Below are 27,364 nucleotides of genomic sequence, written 5' to 3' on the forward strand. Positions count from 1 at the left end.
TATATCTTTTTGTGTTAGTGTTTTGGGATTTTTTTTTTTTGGGGGGGGATATATACCCAGAAGTGGAATTTCTGGGCCATATAGTAGCTCTACTTTAATTTTTTGAGGAACCTCTGTACTCTTTTCCACAGTGGCTGTACCAATTTATATTCCCACCAACAGTACACAAGGAATTTTTTTCTCCATATCTTTGCCAACACTTGTTCTTTCTTTCTTTCTTTCTTTCTTTTTCTTTCTTTCTTTCTTTCTTTCTTTCTTTCTTTCTTTCTTTCTTTCTTTCTTTCTTTCTTTTCTTTCTTTTCTTTCTTTCTTTTTCTTCTTTCTTTTTCTTCTTTCTTTCTCTCCTCTCTCTTCCTTCCTTCTTTTCTTTTTTCTTTCTTTTCTTTCTTTTCTTTTCTTTTCTCTTTTCTTTTCTTTTCCTTTTCTCTTTTCTTTTCTTTTCTTTTCTTTTCTTTTCTTTTCTTTTCTTTTCTTTTCTTTTCTTTTCTTTTCTTTCTTTCATATAATAACCATCTTAAAAGGTGTGAGATGATATCCCTGATGATTCCTGGCACTGACCATCGTTTTATGTACTTAATGACAGGGCTTCATTTTAACTGCAGCCTACTTCGAGCTATGTAGCTTTATTTAACCTTCTTTCCATTGATGACTATTTGGGCATTTTCTTTTTTTTTTTTTTTTTTGGCGGGGGGACATTTTCTTAATTTTGACTAATGTAATAGCAAATATATGTATTTTTTGCACATACATCCTAATGTACATATTCTGTAGGATATTGAGTAGTGGAATTGGCGGCCAAAAAGATATGTGAATAAAAACAATATCCAGTTGATTACTCAGTTGGAAATAGAAAAAAAAAAGAGTTTTAATTTGACAGAGTATAGTAAGGGGAAGTAAGCATCATAATTAAACTTACATAAAAACTATGCAAAAACACTTATTTGTAAAAATAAAATTTATATAAAATATGGAAATAGTAAACATGGGTGAATATGGGTGTTGTAAACATTAATACAAAATTCCTAGCAATTTGGGTTGTATTCTTTGGTACCTATTACTCATGATTCATTCATTTATATATTCATGTTTTATATAGGTAGATATATATGCATATTAAAAATGGTATTACAGGACACTATTCTGAAATTAACTCTAAATGTTGTCAACATATTAAGTGCCTTCTGTGTTTATATATACAAATCTATCTCATTCATTTTTAATACTTGCATAATTTATAGTATTAGATAATTTATTTAATGTTTTTATTTAGGATATTTGGGCTTTTTCTAAATTTAATTATCCTAATGTTTTGAACATTTCTGTATATCCTAGTGTTCATGTTCTTATAAGATGGATATCAACAAATAAATAGGAAGGTAAGCAGGGCTGAGGAAGAGTTGAGCTAGTATATAACTGAGCAGAGAAGTAAAGAAGATACGGCATTATCTAAAAGTGTTAAGAGTTTTTTATTTACATTTTAATATATGTGTAAGATTTATTTTAAAGAACTCCCAATAAATGGCTGCAGCCTCATGTATCCTTTCTTAATCCACTCTTATTTGGCTTCAGGCTCTCTCACTCCCTTGAAAATTTCTCTGTCCATGGTCACCAGGGACCATTCATGCCATGGGACATTTTTCCATCATGACATTTGGTTTTATTGGTTACCTTCTTTTTTTTTTTTTTTAAATTTTTATTTATTTATGATAGTCACACAGAGAGAGAGGAGAGAGAGAGAGAGAGGCAGAGACACAGGCAGAGGGAAAAGCAGGCTCCATGCACTGGGAGCCCGACGTGGGATTCGATCCCGGGTCTCCAGGATCACGCCCTGGGCCAAAGGCAGGCGCCAAACCGCTGCGCCACCCAGGGATCCCTATTGGTTACCTTCTTTTTCTTGAAATTGGACTGAGATTCCATGCAGCAATTTTCCCTGGAGCTGCCCTTAGCCCTCTGACTCATTTACTTCAATTTCTTTCCAGGCTTTCTTAACTCTCCCCACATCATGACTATTACAAATAGTTATGGATTTGTCTTTCACTCCCTTACTTGACCTGTCCATCTTGCATGGACTTATCTGCTCCCTTAGCTTTAAATAGCACTTAGATTTGAACTCAAGCTGTAAAATCTGAAATCTCTCCCTTGAGATTTAGAACCATCTATGTCCATCCATCTTTTGTCACTTGGGAATACCACAGGTGCTTCAAACTCAACAGTCCAAAATCAAATTCATAAGTCTCACTCCCATTCCCAAGTACTTTCCTCCTGTTCAATGATCAATTATTGGTATCAGTTAATTGTCAATAAAAAAAAAGTGTTAACTTTCACCAAATCCCACATCAAAGTTTATCAGTTACCTCAAGTACCAGAGACCTGAAATTAGTGGCATTTTAAACAAGATAACAATCTATTCTATATTTAAGCTTGTTTTTTTCACTTAAATTATTTCCTGGCCTGCAAGTGTGCAGTTTATTGCCAATGATATGACTACATACATACAGAAAACCTATCATTTTAATGATATTTTATAAAATTTATGTCAAAATGGACTTTGTTTCAAGTAGCAAAATAAAAAGATTTTATTCCTCTGGACAAAAGGGCACTTGTTTTAGTAGTAGGTGTTAATTTTAACTTCCTTTTTCCATATTAGTTAGTGGTATGGCCTTTAGTATGAAATAATAGGGAAGAATGCAAATATGCATGTTGTTCAAATCCTCTGTTTGTAAGTATCCTCTTTACTTACCTATATAATGATAATGACATTAAGGACAACTATTTCTATTCTTGATTCACATGGAGTTTTGGGGTGATGAGAAAAAAATGGAAATGCATTCCAATTTATAAATTTGTTTTCCTTTAAAACTGTAAAATGTCAAATTCTACAATTGATAAGTTTTAGTTCAAGTTTAAAATAAACTTATTTGGCATCATTAACATAACAAAATTATGTAATCCCTTGGACACAGTACTGAACACAGTCCTAGAATATAGAGATTTTAACCTTGGAAGAGATCTCAGAAATGACATAGTTAAAGGTTACGAATTGGTGCCTATAGGCTGATTATTGCCTGCTTTCTGTTTGTGTATGTATGTGTGTGTATATTCAGAATGCTTAAAAATGAAAGTGAAAACCCTTGGGTGGGGGTATCACATGTTTCATCTCTCCATATTAACTCTGGTCTGCTACCTCTCACGTACCTGCCTGGGGCTTTGAAGACATCTGAGTTTGTAACTCTAGCCAGTTCGACTTATCTTCCAATTAAGCACATCTGCCAGGTGGTGCTCCAATCTCTGCTTGAACACTCTCAGGGACAGTGAGCAGAGAGCTTATTAAAATTTCAGGCAGCCTTCCTTGTTAGAAAGTTCACTGAGATTGAGCAGCAACTTGATTCCCAGTAACTTCTACCTAATGGTCAAGCTGCATGGAACAAGCCTAATGCCTCTTCCACATGACAAAACTTCAGATAATTGATGGGATCTATCACATCTCCCCATTTCATTTCAGGGCTTTTTCTTCTCAAGGTTAAACACCCTCAATTTCTTTAATGTCCCTCATTTGGCATTCACCACCCTGATAATCCTCTTTTGAATGAATGTAATTCCATTTGTCAATGACCCTTATAAAATGTGTTTCTGAGAATGAATACAGTGATCTACATGTGGGCTGCCCAGCCCAGGGTAGAGAGGGGCTATTAACACCTGTGTTCTGGGCATTATGCTTCCATTAATGAAATCGAGGGCTGCATTAACTGTTGTTAAGCAGTTAGCAACAGGGATGAAAATGATGGTTAAAGCATGAAGTGCAGCTTGACCAGATTCAAAGAAAGGATGGGGCCATTTGGAAGTTAGTGAGTAAGTAAGTGATATGTTTTAACACTGAGGAACATTCTCTACTATTTCAAAGGACCAGGGATTATATAAGCAAAGATGAATATTTTAAAAACCTGAGAAAAATGAACAAAAATGAAAACAGATGTATCTGGGTTGGTAATGATTACTTTTTTTTTTTTTTTCAAATGTGGTTATCATGTGTTTTATAGCTGAAAAAGTTATTTAAAAAATTTGTCAGATGGTCAAATAAAAAGTACTAGATAGGGATCCCTGGGTGGCGCAGCGGTTTGGCGCCTGCCTTTGGCCCAGGGCGCGATCCTGGAGACCCGGGATCGAATCCCACGTCGGGCTCCCGGTGCATGGAGCCTGCTTCTCCCTCTGCCTGTGTCTCTGCCTCTCTCTCTCTCTCTCTCTCTCTCTCTCTCTCACTGCGTGCCTATCATAAATAAAAAAAAAAAATTAAAAAAAAGTACTAGATAAAGTCTAGTACGTTTATCTTGACATTTGTTACTCATATTGCTATATACGTTTTAACATAAAAATAATGCTAAAACATGCATATATGTTCATGTAATCATATTTTTTTGATATCTAAATCATTTGAAATTTGGCAAGGAAATCAATGTTTTCATCTCACTTTTGCAAAGAAGAGTTTTCTATGTAAATTTTTTGCTTCATTTTTCCTGATCCCATCCTTTCCACATTGCCATGGTCAGCCCCTGTGATCCTAGCACTGGAAGGTAAGGTCCACTCTGATTCCCAGACCATTCAGACAGGGCAGAAAATACTTTTCTGTAGTAGCTTCAAGAGTTTAGTCTAGAAACTGGTAGGTGCTTTAGGGGCAACAGCAAAGTCCTCATGGTATCCTTTTCAAGCCCCTTTCCTTCCTTGCACAGCTGTAAAGTCAATGGAGTTGAAGGTACAGAACACTAAGTTTTTGAGAAGAGTCCTAACTTAGTATTCATAATATTATTTTGCTTAAGGAGAGCTTCAAATTTACATAAACTGCAGGTCTCACAACACCTGAATTTACCTGGCCTGGCCTTTTCCCTAAATCTCTCTTGCACACTTGGAAGCTTTTTGAGTTGTATTAGCTTGATTTGGGGATGTGGCATTCTGCCTTGATTCTAGGTCCCATCCTGTCATTCACTCCAGTAGAGATTTTCCTGCTTCTGCTCAATGCCAGGGCTGCTAATGCTCAGTGCTCATACTCAATGCTCAATCCCCTTCCTTGTTCTTGCCAGTCTCCTTGTCTAGGGAGACTTTTCCTTTACTTCCAGCCTGATTGGCATCTGAGGTTGGGATGCCCAGGAATGGATAATAGCTGCTGGTTCTCAGGTTTTTGGGCGTACTTACCCCAATTCTGTGTTGCCATGCTGTACTCACTATTCCTCAGTTCCCACAAGAGCAACTTTGGTCACTGTTTCTCTTGGGCACTGTGCCTGAACCTTCTGGTGTATTTGGTCACATCCTCCAATCTAGGTTGTTTTCTCCAGTCCAGGTTAGTTCTAATGTACATCTATCTGCATAAAGCAGATGTACAGAAGAGTGAGGTAGCTCATTCTTCCTACTCACCTGCTTTAGGTCACCACAAAGAAATCTTAAAAGCCTTATACCAAGGGGGCAACTGAGTAGCTCAGTTGGTTGGGCATCTGCCTTCAGCTTAAATCATGATCTCAGGGTCCTGGGATGGGGCCCCATGTCAGGCTCTCTGTTCAGCGGGGAATCTGCCTCTCTTTCTCCCTCTGTGTGCACATGCACAGTCTCTCAAATAAGTAAATAAGTCTTTTTAAAAAAAGCCTTATACCAAAGAAATAATATATACTATTCTACATTTTGAATATGAGGATGTAGTTACAGTGAAAGGGAAAATGCTAAAGACATGAGTGAAGGTGAGGCCATTGTCAATTCTAGGCTTCCCTAATATTTTAGCACATGACTCCATATTCTTTTCACTTGAATCCTGGAAACATTTCCAGTGACTTCAGTAGCCTCATGGATAACCTTGCCAATACTCTGGTTTCTTGAGTTTATAAGCTCATCATCAGTTATGCTTATAGTCTGCTTTAGAGTCACAGGTATAGATATCATGTTTATTTGATCAAGTATTTTTGTTTTTACTGTATTCTAAATATGAATAACATAAAATTTAGGTATTACGATTTTTTTCTGTCTCGTCACAAGGTATGCTTTTTTTCCATTGAAATTATTCCCATGTTTTAAAACTACACAATGTCATCTATAGTTGATTAATACCTCATTTTTCAAAAAAGTGGTTTCATAAAGCAATTTGGATCATATCTAAAGTTTCATTTGACAATGAGATAATGGTTTACTTACATTGTTATCTAAATTAGTTATTTTTTTTTAATTTTTATTTATTTATGATAGTCACAGAGAGAGAGAGAGGCGCAGAGACACAGGCAGAGGGGGAAGCAGGCTCCACGTACCGGGAGCCCGATGTGGGATTTGATCCCGGGTCTCCAGGATCGCGCCCTGGGCCAAAGGTGGGCGCCAAACCGCTGCGCCACCCAGGGATCCCCTAAATTAGTTATTAAACAAAGCTGTTACCATAGACCTGATTCATTATATAGGAAGTATTTTTTAAAGATTATATTTGAGAGAGCTATAGCATGAGCCAGGAGGAGGAGCAGGGGCGGAGGGAGAGAGAGAGGGGAGAGGAGAGGGAAGAGAGAGACTCCCTGCTGAGATCCCAATACCCTGAGATCATGACTTGAACTGAAGGTAGACCTGTACCTGGCTAAGCCACCTAGGTGCCCCATTATATAGGAACTATTTATACATATATACACATTTATTTTTACATATATGCCACAAGGCAAAAGAGAGTTTTCTTGGAGTTATCGTTAGTATTTTACAATGTGGAATGACTTGAAAGTGTCCTGTTGTTTTTGAGGGATTGCTAACAAGCTGGCATTATGTCCTGTTCTTTCCTTTGAGAGTCATGAGTACACATGTCGTCAACGATCTCACTGGAGATTTTGTCCATAAAAATAACTCTGATGTGGTTTGAAGCACAACTTTTTATGAAACTCTTCAATTTGTTTCTCAAAGGTCAAGTTCAATCCTGGTGGCTTGCTATAGGAATGTTTTAATTTTTATTCAGTAATCCCAACTTCCTCTGCCTCGCACATCCCATCACCCAGCAAATAAAAATCCAAGCAGTAAAGTTGGTTAGCTTAGCTAGGCATACTCTGTAAAACATGATGATTTATTCTTTCAGTGACCTTAATGATAGTTTTAGTGTAGTAAATTTTTTATTACAGTAAATTATTTATTGGAGGAGAGGCATGTGAGTCAACAAGGAATGCAGAAATAATAGTGGAGAAATTTATGTTGTTTTTCTGAAGTCTTCCCCCTTCCCTCCTTTGTGGTTCTAACAAAAAAATCTTCCATTACATGAAGTAAATAAATGCTAGAAACAACATGGGTTTGTGAGGAGAGGAGACTACACGTTTAGACTTGTTTAGTTTCTAGGGGCTCTCTGAGAGCAGCTCTTCTTCTCATTCTTCATACTTGTTCTGGAGCTGACTAGTTCACTAGCTTACTGTCAGAAAAGCATTTCAGTTGCTATGTCTGGTAAGAGTCCAAGTTATAACATTTTCCAGGTTAATATTTGTACAGGAGACATAAAAACCTTCAGTGCATTAACAAGAAGCTGTCTAACATAGGGATAGTGGGGCAGAGAAATCATGGAGCTCAGATTCCCTCCTACTCTTTGCTGAATCAATCATTCGCAGGACAGAATGTGGCAAGTAAACTGTCACTTAAAATTAAACATCTATGTAAAGTAGGTGATCTGTTATTTAGAATTCTTGAAACAGGCATTGTTCACATCTATTCACAGTGAAAGTACATGCTTATAGTTATGACACTGAGGTACTCTACAATCTTGAAATCTTCTGTGTATCTTAAAGGTGACAGATGACTTAGTAATTGAACTATTTTATTTACTTATTTATGTAGTAATTGGTTACTCTCACCTATTTAGTATAAGTGGTAAATGACCACAAAGTTTATATTAACCATGATATTGGATTAGTCAAAACAAGTATGTCGATAACCTTGCCAAATAAAAGTTAACCATTAAGCACTTTAATTGTAACTAAACTCCTGTCTTTAAGAATTAAACATTAAATAACATTTTAATAATCCATAATTAGCAATGCATCTTAAGGACTAACATTTATGTGATGAAAAGTGATATCTTTTCTATTATTTCCCAGGACCCCAAATACATTGCCTGAAAATGACAATGATTCAATAGTTTATTTAACAAATAAATACATAAATTCATGCCTCAATTTAGTGAGGTACATCTTTATTTTTTTTTTAAAGGAGAGTGACTTATGGATTTTTTTTTTTTTTGAGCTCTCACCTATCTGTGGATATCTTTTTTTTATGGGTGAAGGGCAATTTGGCTAGAATAAAAATCAAGCATCACACACATTTGCCTTCAAACATTCAAAGATGTCACATTAATTGTCATCTTAAATGGTTACTCTTTAATCTCAGTCTAGTCTCTTCCTATGGTGTTCTGTTCCTGTTTTATTCTGATCATTCTTTTTTACATATTATTGAGGATCCAGTAGTTTTCAAGAAAAATAATAATATTATGGCTCTTATGTTACATAATATCTAAGGAATTATATCTCTTTGAATTTTAAAGATTTTATTTATTTGTTCATGAGAGACAAGGCAGAGACATAGGCGGAGGGAGAAGCAGGCTCCTCACAGGGAGTCCGGTGTGGGACTTGATCCCAGAACTCCGGGATCACACCCTGAGCTGAAGGCAGATGCTCAACCTCTGAGCCACCCAGACGTCCCTATCTCTTTGAATTTTAAAGATAATGTTTCCTCTTTCCTGATCTGTAAAATAATTTCTACTAGCTACAGGTTTTGTTTCACTTTGTCATTTAATTGAGAGGAGATTTACGCACTTCTAGAGTTTCCCATTATGCAAGTACTCTGGATCTCACTTAATCCAGCCAATTTGTGTGTAGAGATCTCATTCTCTGAGACCCCAAGATATTTGTATAAATATCAAAACCTTGGTCCCATTGTTACCTCAGGAAAAGTAGTAAAAGGTGTTCAACATCATTAATCATTAAAGAAAGGCAAATTAAATCACAATGAGGTATCACTCTCTATCTGCTAGATCTAAAAGGAAAAGAAAAAAAAAACACAAAACCTTGCCATGAGTTGCTAAGGATAGGGATGATATGGAACTCTCATACACTGCTGATGGTAATGTAGAATGGTACAATAACTTGGTAAAAACAGTTTGTAGATTTCTTAAAAAGCTCGACATACATTTGCCATATGATTGAGCTTTTCCACTCCTAAGTATTTACCTGTAAAAAAAAATAGAAGGATATGTCTGAAGACTTGTATATGAATGTACATAGCAACTTTATTTGTAATAGCCCTAAACTGGAAGCCACCGAAATATCCATCAACAAATGAATGGACATACAAACTGATACATCCATTCAACTGAATACTACTGAGCAAAAAAACAGATGAACTAAATATGGATGAATCTCAAAATAATTATACTGTATGAAAAAAAACTAGATAAAATACAATCAATACATGCTGTATGATTTATATAAGATTCTAGAAAGTGCAAATTAACCTGTCAGTGGCTGCCTAGGGGAGGATTGGAGGGAAGGATTACAAACAGGCATGAAAGAATTTGGGGGGATGAACAATATCTTTATTATCTTGATGGTGGTGATGGTTTTCATGGGTGTACCCATATATCCAAATTTACCAAATTATATGCTTTAATACAGTTTATTGCATGCCACTTATATCTCAAACTGTTAAAAGGATAAATAAGTATAAAAATCTTTATGAAAAGTTTGAAATTTATGATTTCCATATAGCTTTTATTCATGGGGCTTGATGATAACCTGATATCACCATTTAGATGGGGACTAAAAAAATGTTTTAATATCACTCTGATATTTGCATATCCAATAGCTAAATGTGACAGAGAAAAAGAAGACATAATTACTAAAGGGAAAAAAAGAATGACAAGAAAATATGGTTCTAATTCCAGAGATTCCTAGAAAGCAGCATAAGAGAAACCTGGCCAGGGGTTGGGAAAAGATCATATAAATAAATGCTACAGGGCAGCTCTGCCAGGAAAAAAGTTATAAATGACTGAAGGATATGGCATTTGTGATGAGAAAGAAAATTAATCTTTTTTTGTGACTTATACTTTCAAGTTTTTCTAATTAGAAATGTCTACTTTAAAAGGCAAAAGAAGTGATTAAAGAGTAAAATTTGTCTTTAATTTTTTATAAGAGTAACATGTTCTGAGTGTTTGATTAAAATGTTTGAATTTTGGAAATGGCCATTTTTAAAGCAAAAATAGAATTTTATTAAACCCAGAATGGACTCAATGTTTCTTTGAAATCTGCTTTGAGCAAATTTAGTTCCCAGTTATAGCTGAGGTTGAGGAAACCATTTTGTCTGTTATCAAGTTCTCCAAATATTGAAAAAAGTACAATAATGGGGAAGGAGAACTGGTTCCCCGACCCCCTCAAGTGGAGAGGAAAAAACCCATCTCTGGGTCTATAGCCACCTCAACTCCTGTGAGATCCAAATTCATCCTCTGAAATACCAAGTAGTTGGATTGAACTCTTAATTCTACTACAGCTATATAATTTATAATTCTATATACTCAGATTGAAGGATATACTTTCAGATCATTTTTTAACTTTCTAAAGGTAGAACAGAAGAAAAACACTGTATGGATGATTTAAATAAGGAAAAGGGAAAATATCTCTATGCTGGTACTAAATTTATAAGCAACATAACTATAATAATTACTAGTATTCTGTTTATCAGTTATGTTCTAAAAATCATCTGTATTTTTATTGAATGTTGCCACAAATCATGATGTGACATCCCAAGGTAAAATGTGCCTAAATAGTATGTAAATACTTTCTCTGAACAATAGGTCTCTATAGTACTCAAGTACTGGTTTGGTTTTAATCTGTGGTTTTAAGTACTTTTAAGTACTTTTTCCTATCAAATTCATTCTTAAAATTCATATAGGACTTCCTTGAATTGGAAGGGCTCACATAGAATGCTAGAAGTAAACAATTATAAAGAAATATGAAAACAAACCATGAAAACAAATATGAAAATATATTTGAGGAAATATATTTGGAAAATCATACAGATCTACCAGCTTAATTTCCATGATAGATGTATGATTTGTTCTATTATGGCTATTTCCCCTGTGAAATGGCAAATCCCACAATTACCATTAAAACTCAAAGACCCAACAAAGCTATAAGAGTAACACACCAAAACAAAACAAAACCAAGAAGGGACAGGAAAGTAGTTTACTAATTCTGTTTGGGAGAAATTGGCTTTATACTATGATATGGGTAGGGAAGCAAATGGAAGAAGGCAAAAGGAAGAGCATAAACCTAGTGTGGTACATAGGGACTTTTTCATCTTGTATAGAGGAAATGATACATTCCCCTAGGTTTGCATAAACTTGGAGAAAAATGCCTATTCTTGGTCTATGACATGAGAGGGTCATCTAGTCTGGCACCTGGAGCCATGAAAATGACTTAGGTGTCTGGCACATGCTGAAAAGATATATTCACTGTGAAGGGCCTCCTTTTCAGATAACCTCACCAATTGGACTGCTGATTAATCTGTGCTGGAGGTACCTCTGAGAGCATCATGGACACTAGTGCTATTCAAATGTAGGAGTACTGAAATACCTCTCCCGTCATAAGAAGACACAAAGGAAGGTAGAAATCATGGAGATAGCAGTTTACATTCCTCTCCCTTTATGCTTAAGTTGGAGGAAGCTTCTTGAGTAGGCAAGTATTGTGGCCTATGAGCAGGACTGGCTAAATTTATTGTTTGAAATCTTCAAGAGCCCTGGTAGAAAAATCATGTCTCTGTGACCTTTATTTGTAGATGTGGTTGGTTCATAAATGCAATATGTGGAAATTGTTTATATCAATTTCATAAACCTATTTTATGGTTGCAAGTTCATCAATTTTTAAGACTTTCATGGCAGTAGAATCCCCGTTCTAACATTGCTACCTAGTTTGAATATGTCCAAAAAATGAAGAAATCATCATCTCCAGAGGCTGTTCAGAGGAAGGATCTTACTACTGAAAAATTCTTATATTAAAACCAAATCTAAATGTCTGAAACTTGTACCTTTTGGTTCCTGATTGGCCCTTAAAAATGCACACACATTTTAAAAAGGTATTATGAAAGGTCTTGTCTTTGCTTTGGTGCAAATATGTACATTATACTGTACTGACTTCACCATGTGTAATAATGATAAATAGAAAACTTTGACAATAGTTATTGGTAATATAAACTGTTAAAATTAATCTGAGATTATATATCAAAACATTAAAAAATGCTTCTGTTTAACAGAATAAGACTTCCTTTTAAAAATAGATGTTGTCAACAACTGATGGGCTTCCATATCTGGGTGAAACTTTGAGTATCATACCACTTAACTCTACCATCCTCTCATGTTTCTTTAATTGCCTTTGTCCTCTCTGCAGTAGCCATGGATTGATCTCTCTGAATTTTATTGGAGAATTTTAGCACTTGACCTATATTCTTCCTCTCTATCCCAAGTATATCTTCTTTTTTAGTCATTTCATTGTCCATATAATTTACATTTTCACTATTTTATGTTTGTAGATCCTTGATTTCCTTCTCATGAATGAGGCTAACAACTGTTATTGCAATTGCCTTAACTGGGCAAATAATACCAATTGCAGATTCATGGATTTAAATTTAACCCATAACATAACCCAGAGATGCTTTTATGTTTCCATTTTCCTTCCCATTCTCCATAGTACAGCTTTTTGCATGCAGGTCTGATCTTTATTATGGTAATAATTTTGCAATACATACATACATCAAACCATCATGCTATTTATTACATGTTCTATGCATACAATATTATATGTCAGTTAGATCTCAGTAAAGCTGGGGACAGAAAAGAAACGGTAATACATTTGCATAGTTTAGTAAAATATACACCACCATTATATAATATTGTATATGTTATATGACGGTGACACAACCAAAAATGCTTAAGAAGGAGTCTATTAAAAAGCTGGTATAAAAATAAAACAACAGGTTCTTTTTATTTATTTATTCATGAGAGAGGCAGAGACAGAGGCAGAGAGAGAAGCAGGTTTTCTGCAGCGAGCCTGATGTGGGACTTGATCCCAGGACTTCAGGATCACAACCTGAGCCAAAGGCAGACACTCAAACCACTGAGCCACCCAGGTAAATTCTTGCTAGGAAAATATTTAACAATTGAAGTTAATATCCAAATATTTTTATCTGTTTTCCATAATACTATTTATGGCTTGAGTTACCTTGGCTAATTCTTAAAATAAGTTAGGTTCTATTTGACTATTTCAATCTGTTGTACATTTTATATTTTCAACTCATTTTCAGTTTTGTAAGGATTCCAAGAGAAAGTACTATTAGTTGATTGACATAAAACTGATTAGCAATGCCTTTCTAGTGTCTCAACCTTTTACTTTAATCTCAATAACTTCCAGAGTGAACTTCAGTGTCTTTGTGATGATTCAGTCATCAGTTGTAATGGTCTTTACCTCAAAATTAATTCCGTATCTAACACATCTTGAAATACACCAAAATCTAGCACTGTCTACTATATATGAAATATTCAACTTCAATTTATCACTGTTTAACTAACAACCTATCCTTCCCAACTCTGTAATACTAGTACACTTACTCTTGGACTTTAGGAAACTTTCAGGATCTGAACTACTCCATTTTCTTTTCATCTGTTTCTTTCTAGATTTACTTTCTTCCCTTTCTAACCTTGATTCTAAAGAGAGTCCTGTCAGTCACTTTGTCATAATTACGCTTGCCTCTCTTGCCCCTTTGTCTTTCTGATGAAACCCCTTGTAAAATCATAACTTCAGATTGACTCAAAAGTTTTACATCTTGGTTTTTTCACAAGTAAGGACTATTGAACATGAAGTTTCTCCTTTCCTTAAAACACCGGCTTTTGACATCACATTTCCTTTTAGTCATGTCCAAGTTCTGAGCTTATAAAAATCAAGCTGCTTTATACAGGAGTAAATGCTTCTACCAATTTGGTACAAATTCATTCCTTTTTTTTTTTCCGAAGATGAACAATGACCTATATAACATAGAGCCTTTTTATCTTCATCTTACTTGTCCTTGTTGACCATTCTCTCCTTTAAGGCACTTAAAAAGTAAGAAACACTTCCTTAGCAACTTAATTTTCTTCTGGATTCTATCCTATTTTTCTGGACTTCTTAGTTTCCTTTGTGGGCTCATGTTTTTCTGCCCATCTTTAAATATTCACATTCCTCAAGTCCTCTTTGTTGGCACTCTGTTCTTTTTTCTATTCATACTCATAAGGTTACTTAAACCACATTCATGGTTTCAGTTACCACTTACATGTTATATTTATAGCTCTAAATTCTGCCTTGAACTCAAAACCCATAAATCCAGATAGTTCCTAGAAATCTCAATTGTATGTCTTACAGGAATTTTGAGCTCTACATGTCCTAAAAATGACCTAGTAATTTTCAACTAAAGTCTTTTACATCTATATTCTCTCTTTAAGTGAATGGCATGAATATCCCCTCATTCATGGAAGCTAGAAACATAGGAGTCATCCTTGACTCTGTCTCTCACTCAATCTCCACATTCAGTCATTCTTAGGGTCCTCCTGATACAACTATTTTACTTTTGTTACATGTGTTTCTACTGATATTCAACTATTTCAGTGCTGTTAAATGATCATTTTTGAAGTCCTCATTTTTCATTTTCAGAAGCATTTGCAAATAAATAGGCCCTCATAAATACTATGTGGTGACCAGGACTCTAATAAATACAGCAGATGACACTGCTCCTTCCCTTTCTATGCAAATACAAAAATATCAACAGTTTTGAAAGTATCCTCCCTCAGAATGGAGCGTATAATGAAATGTTATAATACTTTGGAAATGAGAGACCCCACATAATGATTTTTGTTTTCATGGAGAGTGTTTACAACTAAGATGTCAGAGAATAGGAATTTGAAGTCAAGATGAGACCATGGGAAATTTACTAAATATTCTTTTTTTCTCATCTCATAGATAATATTTATTTCACATGGTTATGTGAAGATTAGGCAAGATAATTAATAAGGAGATACATAGGTACTAAATATTTTTTTCTTATTCCTTTTATGTTTGTTTTTAATGCTTGCCTGAGTATTTTCTGTGTGCCAGTCGTGGACTGATTGCTGTTGGAAGGGAAGTGAGTTTCTAAAGCACTAGATTATGCACATGTAGGGAAGTGCCGTGTTAATGCATATATATATTCTCATTGTGAGCCATCACCTATGACTGGAAATGTGAATTATTAGAAGACCCCATACAGTCAGATTCCAAAAAAATTAAAAAATTATTTCTCAGTTGAAAGAAAAAAAAACAGTAAATTGAAACCAACATATTTCAGCAAATGGCAGAAGCCTATCTCTTCTTGGAATTGTGTAACAGGAAATATTGGTGAGAGGATTAGTAATGACAACTACACAGGAAAGAATGATATTAATAAAGAAATAATTGAAGGGATTTGTTGCTTGCCATCCATAAAAAAACATTACTTCTAACATAGTTAAAAATGCAATCAATCAACACAAACCAGGATATTCTCCTGAAGGGATGGGAAGGCTGTTGTGAGCTAGGTGCCAAATGACCCAGAAAAAAAGTGAACCATTGCTTGAGCTTTGAAACACAACCCACAGAATCTTTGTATATCACCACTGATGATTATATTTGCATTCCCAGAATTTGATGTTTATAGATACCAGTGTAGTAGGTCTTTGTAAAGGTTACAAAGTCTTTTCTGTTTTACTTTAGCTTGAGAATTAAAGAATAGAAAAAAACCCCCGACTTACTCCTATGTAAGTGGAAACATAAGATAAACAATTTAAAAGAGCAAAAGATTGAAAAGAGAATTGTTTCAGAATTAAGGAAAATTTATTAAATTTTTAGCAATAGTAACGCAAAGTTCATTAGCATGTCCTAATGTAAAAAAATTTCCCATGAAAAGAATGGTGCTCCAAATATCATAATTTTCAGGAAGCCATGAAAGATCACCTAGGTTTAAATATAGCACAGTTTAATATCAAAATCATGCAGATCTATTTCATATTTACAAGTTTGACCATTCGAGAGAATTGGGAAATTACTTGAGTGAATCAATTTTTTTTATTGAAAAAAGATTAAAACAATCAAAACAATTGATTTGTTGAATTGCATAACTGTTCAATATGTCATCTTTTATATCATTCTTCCTGTAAATCAGATTATTTATAAGTGGTAAATATGCTTTCAGAGAAAGGAAAATGCTCCAGAGGGGGGAAAAAAAATTTAGTTATTTTTCAGTGCAAGAGGGAAAGTAAATCATGCTTTAAATTAGAAAAACTATAATTTTGGAAAATGTTTCCTTAGATAATTGCAAATAACAAGATTCCAGAAATTCAAACACTTACGGTAATTTTTTCATTAGTAGTGTAATTAACCCCCTTTGGGCTGAAGCTGTTTCTTTTGATTATGCAACCAAGGTACTAAGTTGATGGCAATTTCATCACCTTCCTTTGAACTTTTTATTATAAATAATTGATCAAAGAAGAGTAAGTTTCCACTGCTTATTCTTAGTTTTTAAGATGGTACTTTTATTTGATCCCCTACAGATTCCAGAAGGGCCATGCTGGGCCTTCAGTATCTCCTTGAATAACCCCATCACCCTCCAAGCCACATCTAAGAAAAGCCTTATACTCACCAAGTTTACCAACTGAAGTAAGACTTTCCTGGGACCATAGAACCCTCACTTCAGATCGTAAAGTTAAACTGGTGCCTGGATATCTTTTGGACTCTAGTCTTTGTGCTCTGTAGTAGTATATGTATACTGTGATGGTATCTGAGTATAACTAGTTTTGGGGAGGATCCATTTTTTCAAAATTACTATTCAACTAATTTTAATATGCTTTTTTATATTTAATAAGTAGTCTGAACAGTCTAATAATAGACAATAGTGTTTTTTTTTCCCTCAACAAGAGTTAGAAGAGCAAATGTGCTTTTAACAACCTAATGTGGAATCAACCTCTAACTCATTATTTGATTTGGTTCTTTTTTGGTATATGGCAGAGTTATTTGGAATTTCTATTTCTCAGCTGCAGATATCAGATCAATAATCTGATATATATAAGAATTCATAGGCTATTAGAATACCCTCTCATGAATTATACGTATAATTGTATATCCCTTACCAAATGACTGTTCTTAGAATTTTTATCTTATATTTACTTAAATATGAATCCATATTTATATTTACAAAGTAGGATGTCCAGATCTTAAAACAATTGAAGTTGGGGAAAATGCCACTTAAGCAATAGTAAATGGTTTCTAAATTTCAGATCAGACCAGGGAATTTAGGCTGGGGATTATATCTCTTTTGTAATGGTAGGGACCAGTTATGTGAGCAGTTTTAACCAACTAGATGTGAAGCAAGTATCTAGTTCATGGTACTTGGGAAACCTCTAATTGAAGAAGTAGTTCTCATCACAAGATCAAAAAAAATTCGAAGTAAGTATGGTGATGGATGTTAACCATTCATTAGATTAGTGGGGAACATTTTGCAATGTATGCATACACCAAACTATTATGCTGTACATCTGAAACTAATACAATGTTAATATATCTCAACTTTTAAAATGCAGATGCCATGGACTGCAATGTTAAAATGGGCATATACTTATTAAGGGTATGCCCCTGCAAAAGATCCCAATGTATTTTCTCCTAAATATGGCTTTTGGCTAGACTCTCTCTGAAAATTAAATGTCTTTCATTGACATATGGGTCTTTCTCTCTCTCTCTCATTCTCTCTTTCCTCTACATATTTGTTCACTGATGATCAGAAGATTCAAAAGATACATAAACATAATCTCTTCCTTAAAAAAATATTGTGAAAAAAAACCAGTCACTGGTTGTGACTTTCATATGATGCTTTCCAAACTTTGGAAAATGTAGCATTGGCTATTAAAATAGTTTTCTGTTTTTTTGTTTTTTGTTTTTTGTTTTTTCCCTAGATGCCTCCACCCTTGAGTTTCATTTGGGCAGGCAGGCAGGCAAGTGTGGGACTAGGTTTTAGACAGGGGTGGGCAAGGAAATCCTATTCTCTCTATAACCAGAAACATATGTACCTAGATTCTCAATAGGAAGGATATGGTATAAAAGAACTTTGGTTGGGAAGGGGTAAGTGACTTCTATAATACAATGGCAGGTAAAATGCTAAGAACTGTTTAAAGGGCTAGAGAGAATAAGTGACTACTTGTGGAAGAAGAATGGAGAGTTATGTTATCTTTTCCTGAATTACAATTATCCTCCATTTGCCTTAGTTTCCCCTTGGCCTTCGCTGGGATTTGGGTGTCATCGTGAAGGCTATGTGCATAATAGAGAACAAAGCCAGAGAGTCTAATGGCATCACTGCATGCATTCCTCAGTGAGTCCTCAGTGGTGGAGGAAGCTGACTTAAACTACTCTTACATGTGTAAAAAGTAAGAGTGACTCATGAAGTCTGGAAAAATGGGGCCATCTGGATGACATTAAGATTTTTGGTTTTTTGTTTTTTAATTTTATTTATTTATGATAGGTACACAGTGAGAGAGAGAGAGAGGCAGAGGGAGAAGCAGGCTCCATGCACCGGGAGCCCGACGCGGGATTCAATCCGGGGTCTCCAGGATCGCGCCCTGGACCAAGGGCAGGCGCTAAACCGCTGCGCCACCCAGGGATCCCGACATTAAGATTTGAGGAATGTGTAATCATCATTGTTATCAACATTGTCATAAAAAATAATAATGGTTGACATTTGTAGAGTGCTTTTTTGAAGGTACTTTGCCCTAAAATCATCTTACTTCCTTATTACCCGAGACTTTGACTATAGAGTATCATTGAGAAATATCAGTTTCACAAGAATTCATTCTAATAATAAAAGCAACACCTCAATTTAATCACTTTGGGAAATTTCAGTGCCCCAAAACTGTATGTAAGAACAATAATGTATGTTTAGTGAACTTTCACCATGCATAAGTATTTTTTTACATTTTTCTTCATATTTTCTCACACATTTATACATATGTACAAAATATAGAAAAACACATACATGAAATACATAAATATACATAACAAACAAAAATATATACAGAATACGCTGCATATATTTTTGCATCTGATTTTCCCAACAACCTTATGAGATAGAAACTCTGATAACCTTCATTGTACAGGTATGGAAACATAGGTATAAGTAGATTAAATAATTTACTCTATGAAGTGAAGGGGGATTTGAATCCAGACTGTTGAATTGCAGGGATTTCTTTCTTAGTCTCTGCTACAAAGGACCAGTTTACTCATGTTCTTAAGGCAGTTTCAGAAATAGTTCCCATGCTTTTAGAGATGGTTGAAAAATATTGAGATAATCTCTGATTTAAGTTGTATTTCAAGGGAAAACACTTGCCACTTATTTTATATTCATCATATTTATAGTCAGTAAGTATTTATAATATTTGTTAAGTGGGGATGCATTTAAATGCAATGTCATACACTTTGAAACTATAACATATTTTTGTTACATGGTTTAAAATTCATCACAGAAGTCGTTTTTCTCCCAAGAAATATCTGAGTACATTAGCTTAAAAGATGATATTGGCAAGCTGATAGTATGTATATTTCAAAAAGAACGTTCAGCTATACGTAATGTGCATTTGTGAGAAATGGCTATATATTCATGGCCTCTATGAAGGGCTAAGCTTATCTGTCATTCTTTTCCTAACCATACCTTCTTTGTAAATCGTTAGTCACCTTAACTGGACAATGAAAGAAAATGGCTATTTTATAAATTAAGGTTTGTAATATGAAAATACTGCCCAATAAGTGAAAATAGAATTTACCTTAATTGGATACAGACCATTTGTTTCAAGTAAGATGTTTGAAGAGAAGAAAAAAATATTACAGTTTATTGTACTGCTCTGCCTTGATTACATAGTAGGAACCCACATCATACTCGAAAAGGTCCTGAATATTAGCAAACATCATTTTACTAACAGCAATCACTGTTACAAGCTTTGTATAGCTGTGGAGCTGACTTGGAAACGGTTTATAAATGCGCCAGAAGTTTATGCTGATTTGATAATTAAAGGAACAAGTAGGAAAAACTACAGAAGAATGAAAAGGGGCAGGAGAAAGAGAGGCTGAGTGTATGTATTACATGAGCAGACACTAAAAGTAAATAAAACGGAACTTTCATGATTTAAATTTATTCAGGAAATCTGACGTAACTACTACTTATATGACATAATTGACCATGAAAGTATAGGTAGTGAAATCTGCTTATCCATTAAGAATGCAATAAATGATGTCTGTGGGCTGCCTGGGTGCTCAGCGGTTTGAGCACCTGCCTTCGGCTCAGGGGGTGATCCCAAGTTGGGGGGATCAAGTCCTGCATCGGGCTCTCTGCAGGGAGCCTGCTTCTCCCTCTGCCCATGTCTCTGCCTCTCTGTGTCTCTCATGAATAAATAAATAAAAACCTTTAAAAAATAAAAATAAAAATAAATAAATGATGTCTGTGACCCAGGTGCATGGGTACCAGAGGAGCCCAGAAATAAATGAGAAAGGTGAATCAACACTATTTAGGGTTCTGCCTGCTGTTCTAAGAAAGGAAAACTTATGATTGTAGGAAGTACTTTGTTAAGCAGTAAGTATATGTCTTCTATGAAAGAGTATTTAAATATTATGTAGGTTAATCCTCATCAGCCATCAAATGGATAGAACTAAATACATTTAACATGACTATCACCAGGAACCCTTGGGAGAAGACCATTTTGGGAACTAGAACTCATAGAAGGAGCTTGAGGAATGGTGTTCAAGGTTCTTAAAAAGTTAAAAGCAGTCTTTCTCAATTGTAATTGGATGAGCATCTCTATTCGAATCAAATTCAATGTTAAAAATGCAGATTGCCTATATCCAACCTAGATTTACGGAGACAGAATTTCCAGGGAATGGGCCCAGGACCTGCATGCAATTAATAAATGATATCTTTCCAAGTGATTCTTACATCCATTACGTGAAATCAACATATTAAAGAGTTTCTGGATGGAAGGAATCCTTATATAATAGAATTTTGAATGTGGTAGTAAATCTGTTGCAAAGACAAACACATGCAAGATTCAGAGAAGGAAGCACATAGGACACTTTAAAGAGGCAAGGGATTTTTTCATCACTGGTAACTTAGATCTACTTAAAGAGGACTCAGCACTACCCAGCCAGAGGAGAGTCTAGGCAGGAAGGCCCAGTGACTGAAAACTAAAGAGATCCTGTCAACTCTACAAAGTCATGGGGGTTGATGACGACCTCGCTTCAAGAGGCCACAGAGCCATTATGTGGTAGCTTTGTGCAAGATTGCTGCAGAGCCTGCATTCTAGGACTTGTATTTCAAACCAATGTGATGAGATTAGATTTTCGTCAATCTCTTAAATTTACTGAGGGCTACTCCTTTCTGCTGAAGCACATGAGAATTAATTACACTTTACGTTAAAGATCTCAGATACAGCTCTAGGCATTTAATGTTACAAAAGAAAATTCAGGATTGTCTGGGTATGAGGGGAGTACCCCAGACAGTTTCAATTCTTCCAGTTGGTGATTGTGATACTGAAAGACTATGAAAAGTAAACAGCAGGGTATATGCATGGTATTGAATGAAATAAAGGTTTCTGGAAGGGATTTAGCATACTTGTAGTGAAAACCATGGAAAGTATGTTTGGAAGAAGAATGATAAAGCTTCGTCACTTGGCTTGAATCTGAATTTTAATGGGTGGAAAGAAAAACTCCTAATGAAACTGCCATAGAAGACTGCAGATAGAAGACAAAAATGAGAGCCAAATAAAGAAGGGCTAGGGCAGGGAAAAAGAAATTGCCCAGAGTTTTCAGATGGACAGAACAGGAAGTAATACTTCTGATTCCTTTTTTTTTTTTTTTTTTTAAATCAGGAATACAATGTTATGATAGGCATAGCTGAGACTTCAGTTGGGACTCAACTACTATAGCATTAGAAAGGAAAAATTTGATCAAAGATCCTAAATCTTAAAGAGGGAATAGTTTTATAGGATAATGATTTGTGATATAGATCACAAAACTCATGGAGCCAAGCTACAAGTGGGAAATTTAGCTCACTTAACAAATCCTGCAACTGTTATTCCTTCAAAGTAGAACACAGTCTTTAAAACAAAATGTTTATTTTTCCCAAGAATAGTCATTGTTAATATTTTGTTGTATTTTGTTTCAGCATTTTTTCTTATACTTTTTATATTGTGTTCTAACAGGAGATAAGAGTTTCAGACTGCAAGTTTTGTTAATATTATATAACAAGCATGTTTTTGTATCATCAATTTTTAATAGATATTTTAATGATTGCATAATATGGATGACCCATAAATGTACTTTAATTAATCATCTGTTAAATATTTATGTTCTTTTGAATCTTTTCCCTATCATAAGGCTGTAGTGAAAAGGTTTCATTAAAATTGAATTCTAGAAAAGTAATTATGGTCAAAGGACATAAATACTTTTTGTTTCTGGACACAATTTGCACCATTATTTTCCAGGAATGTCATTCCAACAGGCAGTCTCACCAGAAGTTTGTGAATGTGTCCATCTCTGTATACCTTCTTAGTACTAAATATTAAAAATAGTTTTTTTAACTCATTTTAGAAGCAAATGAAGGTCCTTAATAAATTGTACTGATGTTGAATTTTTATGTTTATTAGCTATTTTACTTCATTGTTTATGTATAGGTTTGTATGTGTGTATGAAATTAGTTCTTATGCCTATTTAACCATGAGACTTCTTTTTTTTTTTCCCCTCCATTATGTGTACTCATTACACAGCTAATTCTCGGTCTATGATTTGTCACCTAGTTTGGTTTAGAGTGTTCTTTGGAACCTCTAAGGTTTTGGCGTGCGTAGTATCTAAATGGTTTTCTATGCTGTTGTAGGTTTCCCACTTTTTATCTATTTTGGCCATTTTATGATATTTTTAGAGGGGGTGCAGGAGCTAGATACTTCTGTATGCACACACAATTATTTGTCCCATTGCAGGTCTTTTGACATATTCTTGGGTTTTTCTGTTTGTGCCTCTAGGGATAGTTTTCTTTCTTTAAAAGAAATTTTATGTTTGAGAAATGGAACAGTAGCTTAATAGTTCTTCAAATATACATTCTTTTTTTTTAATTTTTATTTATTTATGATAGTCACACAGAGAGAGAGAGGCAGAGACACAGGCAGAGGGACAAGCAAGCTCCATGCACCGGGAGCCCGACGTGGGATTCGATCCCAGGTCTCCAGGATCGCCCTGGGCCAAAGGCAGGCCCTAATCTGCTGCGCCACCCAGGGATCCCCAAATATACATTCTAATTAGATAGTTAAACAGGTGTCCTTATTTATTTTGCCTGAGTTAACCAATTGCTACTAAGAATTGAATCTTTTCAGGTAAGATTTGTTACACATTAGGATTATTTTTTTCAACAAAGCAAATTTTGTTATATACACAACCAAGGTTCTAACCCATTATACTGCTTTGAATCAGCTTATAAAAAAGACCCAGAGTGAATAATCTTATGAACTGCTTTTTCTCTAATTTTCTATGATGTGTAATAGGTTTCCTTTCTTTCTTTTTCTTTCCTTTTCTTACCTTTCTTCCACTTTTTTTTTTTTTTATTATAAAGGCTAATAATTTTGAGAATAGCTTTGGTTGTCTTTCATAGTTTTTGATATTACTAATTTTGATATCATTAATTTGTTCTAGGTAGTTTTTAATTTCCGTTTGAGCCCTTTTTCGATCTAAGCAATAGCTAGGAATGTATCTCAATTTTCAAGTAATTTTCTTGCCACATTTTTGCTATTTTCATATTTAATGTATTATAATCAGAAAATGTGACCTCTGCTTTTTAAAAATTATTAAAATTTTCTTTATGGACAAGTTGATACTGATTTTCATAAATGTCTCATTTATATGCAAAATTTTTATATTTGTAAAGATGGGAGTATTTATGTCTATTAAGGTTTTTTTCTTTGTATTAAAGTCCTCCATAGTTTTTTCATTTTTAATTTATACTAGAGTTGTTTAACTCTGGATGAAGCCTGTTGAAGACTCTAACTAGGTTTTTGATCTGATTCTCCTGGAATTTCTTGAATATTTACAATTTCTAGTTAGCTGCTATGTAATATGTTCCACACAGATTTATGACTATTGTCTTTAAAATGTTACCCTTTATTTTCACAGTCTTTTCCTAAATATCTTATTTTGTTTCAAGAGCTTGCATCATATATTTTTGAGTGGTCTACTATCATTTGTTTTGATTATATAAATTATAAAGTTCATCACTCACCAGTTTTAGTTCTTATTTATTTTCCCCTATTTTGAATGGGGTTTTAGTTACACTTCATTTATTATGTTAAGTACTTAGTCAAGTGTTTTTCTAGGATTTATTATGTGGGTCACACACTCTCAGGCTTCTTCTCAAATATCTACTTAGATTCTGATAATAACTTTTTTTGGCTGGGTATAAGATTGTTAAGTTATTTTTTTCTTAATAGTGATTCCACACTTCCTAGCTTTTAGAGTGGCATACTTTTTATTTTGAAATTGACTTCTCTCTCTAATATTATAGATTTCTCTTAATTCATTAATTTTACAGATTTTGCCACAATATGCTGTATTTTATCATAAATCAGAATTTTTTTTTTTTTTATAAATCAGGATTTGAGACCTATTGACTTGGTCTATTTTCATTAGTGTTTTTTTTAATAATCTTGTTCTTTACCTATCCTCTATTTGTTTATTTCTTTCTGGAACTCTAGTAGCCATATTTCAGGATTCTTAGATATTTTACACAAATCTTTTAAGTTTTCTAAGATTTCATCACTCTACATTTTGAAATATTTCTTCCACTTTTTCTTTTTGGCTCTGTATCTGGGCTCAAATGTGAGTGTACTTCATCTACTAAATTGTTTAGTAGAGAAATTGTTTATTTTTTCACACCACAGAAAATCCTTAGTGTTATTGTTATTAAGTCATTGTCTTTCTCCTTGAGGTAGGCAGAATCTAAGACAGCCCCCAAGATTCTCTCCTGGTGTACACACCTAGTGTAACTATCTTGCCTTTGAGTGTGGGAAGGATCAGTGAACGTGATGGAATTAGGTTAGTGTATATCAGAAGGGTGATAAGATAGTGACTCAGAGGAATATGTTACATTATTTTCCTTTTGGCCTTGAAGAAGTAAGCTACCATGTTAAGAGAAGGCTAGGCAGTTCTAGGAGCCAAGAGTGATTCCCAGACAACAGCCACCAAGAAAATGAGAACCTTAGTCATACAACTACAAATGACTGAATTCTGTGGACAACCCAGGTGAGCTTGGTAAAGGACCAAAGGGGTGGATGACTAGGTGCAGAGAAGTAGGCAGGGTTCCTGTGTCCACAAAGGTACCCAGAGTTCTCTCACCTCTTCCCAACCTCTGGTGGAGAGAACTAATTTCCCAGTTGTGTGACTTCTTGAATTCATGGGGTCCAGGGAGTTTAGTAATATCCAAAAGATTGGTGCCAGCTCTCAGAAAGTCTAAAGAACTGTGAAGGCCAACATCTTTCTTAGAAATAAGGCAGCCAGCTTATCACCCTACAGCTTTTTGATTCTAGGGTACAGCCTCCTAATAGCTCATGAAGGAGAAAGCTCCATTACAACTCTCTCCCACAGAGCCCAAGATCTTGCATCCATTTTTTTTTTTTTTGTCCCAATAACTTTGTCTTAGGAAAGATTAACTTTTGGAGTGGAAGAGCAGCAAGCTTTTATTCCCAGAATTCTCTTATAGAAGTCTCTTCTCTGTGGTCCAAAATGGGGAACTTAACTTTTTGGATGAAACACTGCTATTAGTAAAAGAATGAGAGACAGACATAAATATGTATATTTATATATTTATATTATCCATCAGTTAACATGTACTGTTGTAATATAGGCAAAACATTAGTGAGGTAGATAGAATGCTTAAGATTGTGGACTCTGGGTTCAGATTGCCTAAATTCTTCTATCTACTGAGTATATGACCTTGGTAAATTACATTATCTTTCAGTGCCTTGTTTTACATATTGATTCAACGGAGATAATAATAGGGTCTACTTTACAGTAGTTTATTGTGGGGATTAAGTGAGTTAACATATGCATAGTACTTAGAACCAAAACTAGCAAATGTATAGGCTCAATAAGTATTATAATTATAGAATATACACTAAAGGTACTGCAAAAGGTTGAATTAAGTATCAATCATTCGTTGATTATATTTAATGTACAAAAACATTGTACTCGATGACTTCAAATATTAAATTTTAATATTTGAATATGTTAGGATTATCACTACTGTTTCTCTTCATAACATAGCTGATGAAGACCTAGGAATTGTAATAGAAAAAGTGTCCAGTTTTCCATTTTCTTGGCGTTTGCTTGTGCATGAATTAGTGTTGTTTCAGTGCTTGGTGTTTGCAGATGTCTTCGTAGCCACTTGTCTGTTTTGTGAAGGTTCATTTGGTTCAACCTAAATAATCTTATCTGTGCATACAGCAAACTGGGGACAAGGAAACTGCAGTGATGTGCAGACCTCTGAAAGAAGAGCTACCCCTGAGGTGCTACTAGCAAACCTTTCATGTTGTAGAGCTGTTGTTATTCTCTCGTAGACCTGGGGTGAGTACTGTGGTCATTTGGCATTACTAACTGTTAGTAAAGTTTTGTTTTTTGGTTATAGATAAAAGTTTATGTAAATTCACGCTCTAATATTTCCTTCTTACTATCCCATAGGGTCTATGCACCTTACTTTTGAAATCACTGGTCTGAAGAACTTCTAAAATAATATTTGCTAATCAAATATTTTACTAAGCACCTGTTTGTGCTAGAAGATGTACTTATGTGATAAGTAATATATCACAGCATAAACACAGAAACTGAAAACTTATTAAAGGAGTTATTTGTGTTCAGATAAAGTGAAAAGCAATTTAAAATAGTTTTCCTTCAGGCACCTGAGTGGCTCAGTGGTTGAGTGTCTCCCTTTTGCTCAGGTCATGATCCTAGGGTCCTGGGATTGAATCCTGCATCAGGCTTCCCTTGGGGAGCCTGCTTCTCCCCCTGCCTATGTGTCTGCCTCTTTCTCTGTGTCTTTCATGAATACATAAATAAAATCTTAAAAAGTAGTTTTCTTTTGATGAGCATTTTAACAATGTATTTGCCCCTTTGAGTTATTACAGAGTTATTACAGGTAATTGTACTTTATTGAGTATTTATATGCAAACTACATACTAGATGCTTTGAATGCTACCTCATTTAATTCTATTGGAAATATAAGTAGCTATTTTGAT

At 34.7% G+C, this 27,364-nt stretch overlaps 1 long non-coding RNA gene across 2 annotated transcripts in view; it reads left to right on the top strand.

The window, feature by feature from the left end:
- The window catches only part of LOC140608013 (uncharacterized), a 98,212-nt gene extending 71,522 nt beyond the window's left edge, over window positions 1–26,690 (top strand). Inside the window, exons 1-4 of one of the 2 annotated variants that reach the window (XR_012009958.1) lie at window positions 13,047–13,152; window positions 16,616–16,721; window positions 18,574–18,810; window positions 26,577–26,690. This is a non-coding gene — a long non-coding RNA (uncharacterized lncRNA). Of the gene's footprint in view, window positions 1–13,046; window positions 13,153–16,615; window positions 16,722–18,573; window positions 18,811–26,576 lie in introns of those variants that run through there. The other variant, XR_012009957.1, reaches the window with a different exon arrangement.
- The last annotated feature ends 674 nt before the right edge of the window (window positions 26,691–27,364 follow it).

This window comes from Canis lupus, chromosome 17, assembly GCF_048164855.1.
Source record: "Canis lupus baileyi chromosome 17, mCanLup2.hap1, whole genome shotgun sequence".
In the NCBI taxonomy this organism is placed as follows: domain Eukaryota; kingdom Metazoa; phylum Chordata; class Mammalia; order Carnivora; family Canidae; genus Canis; species Canis lupus.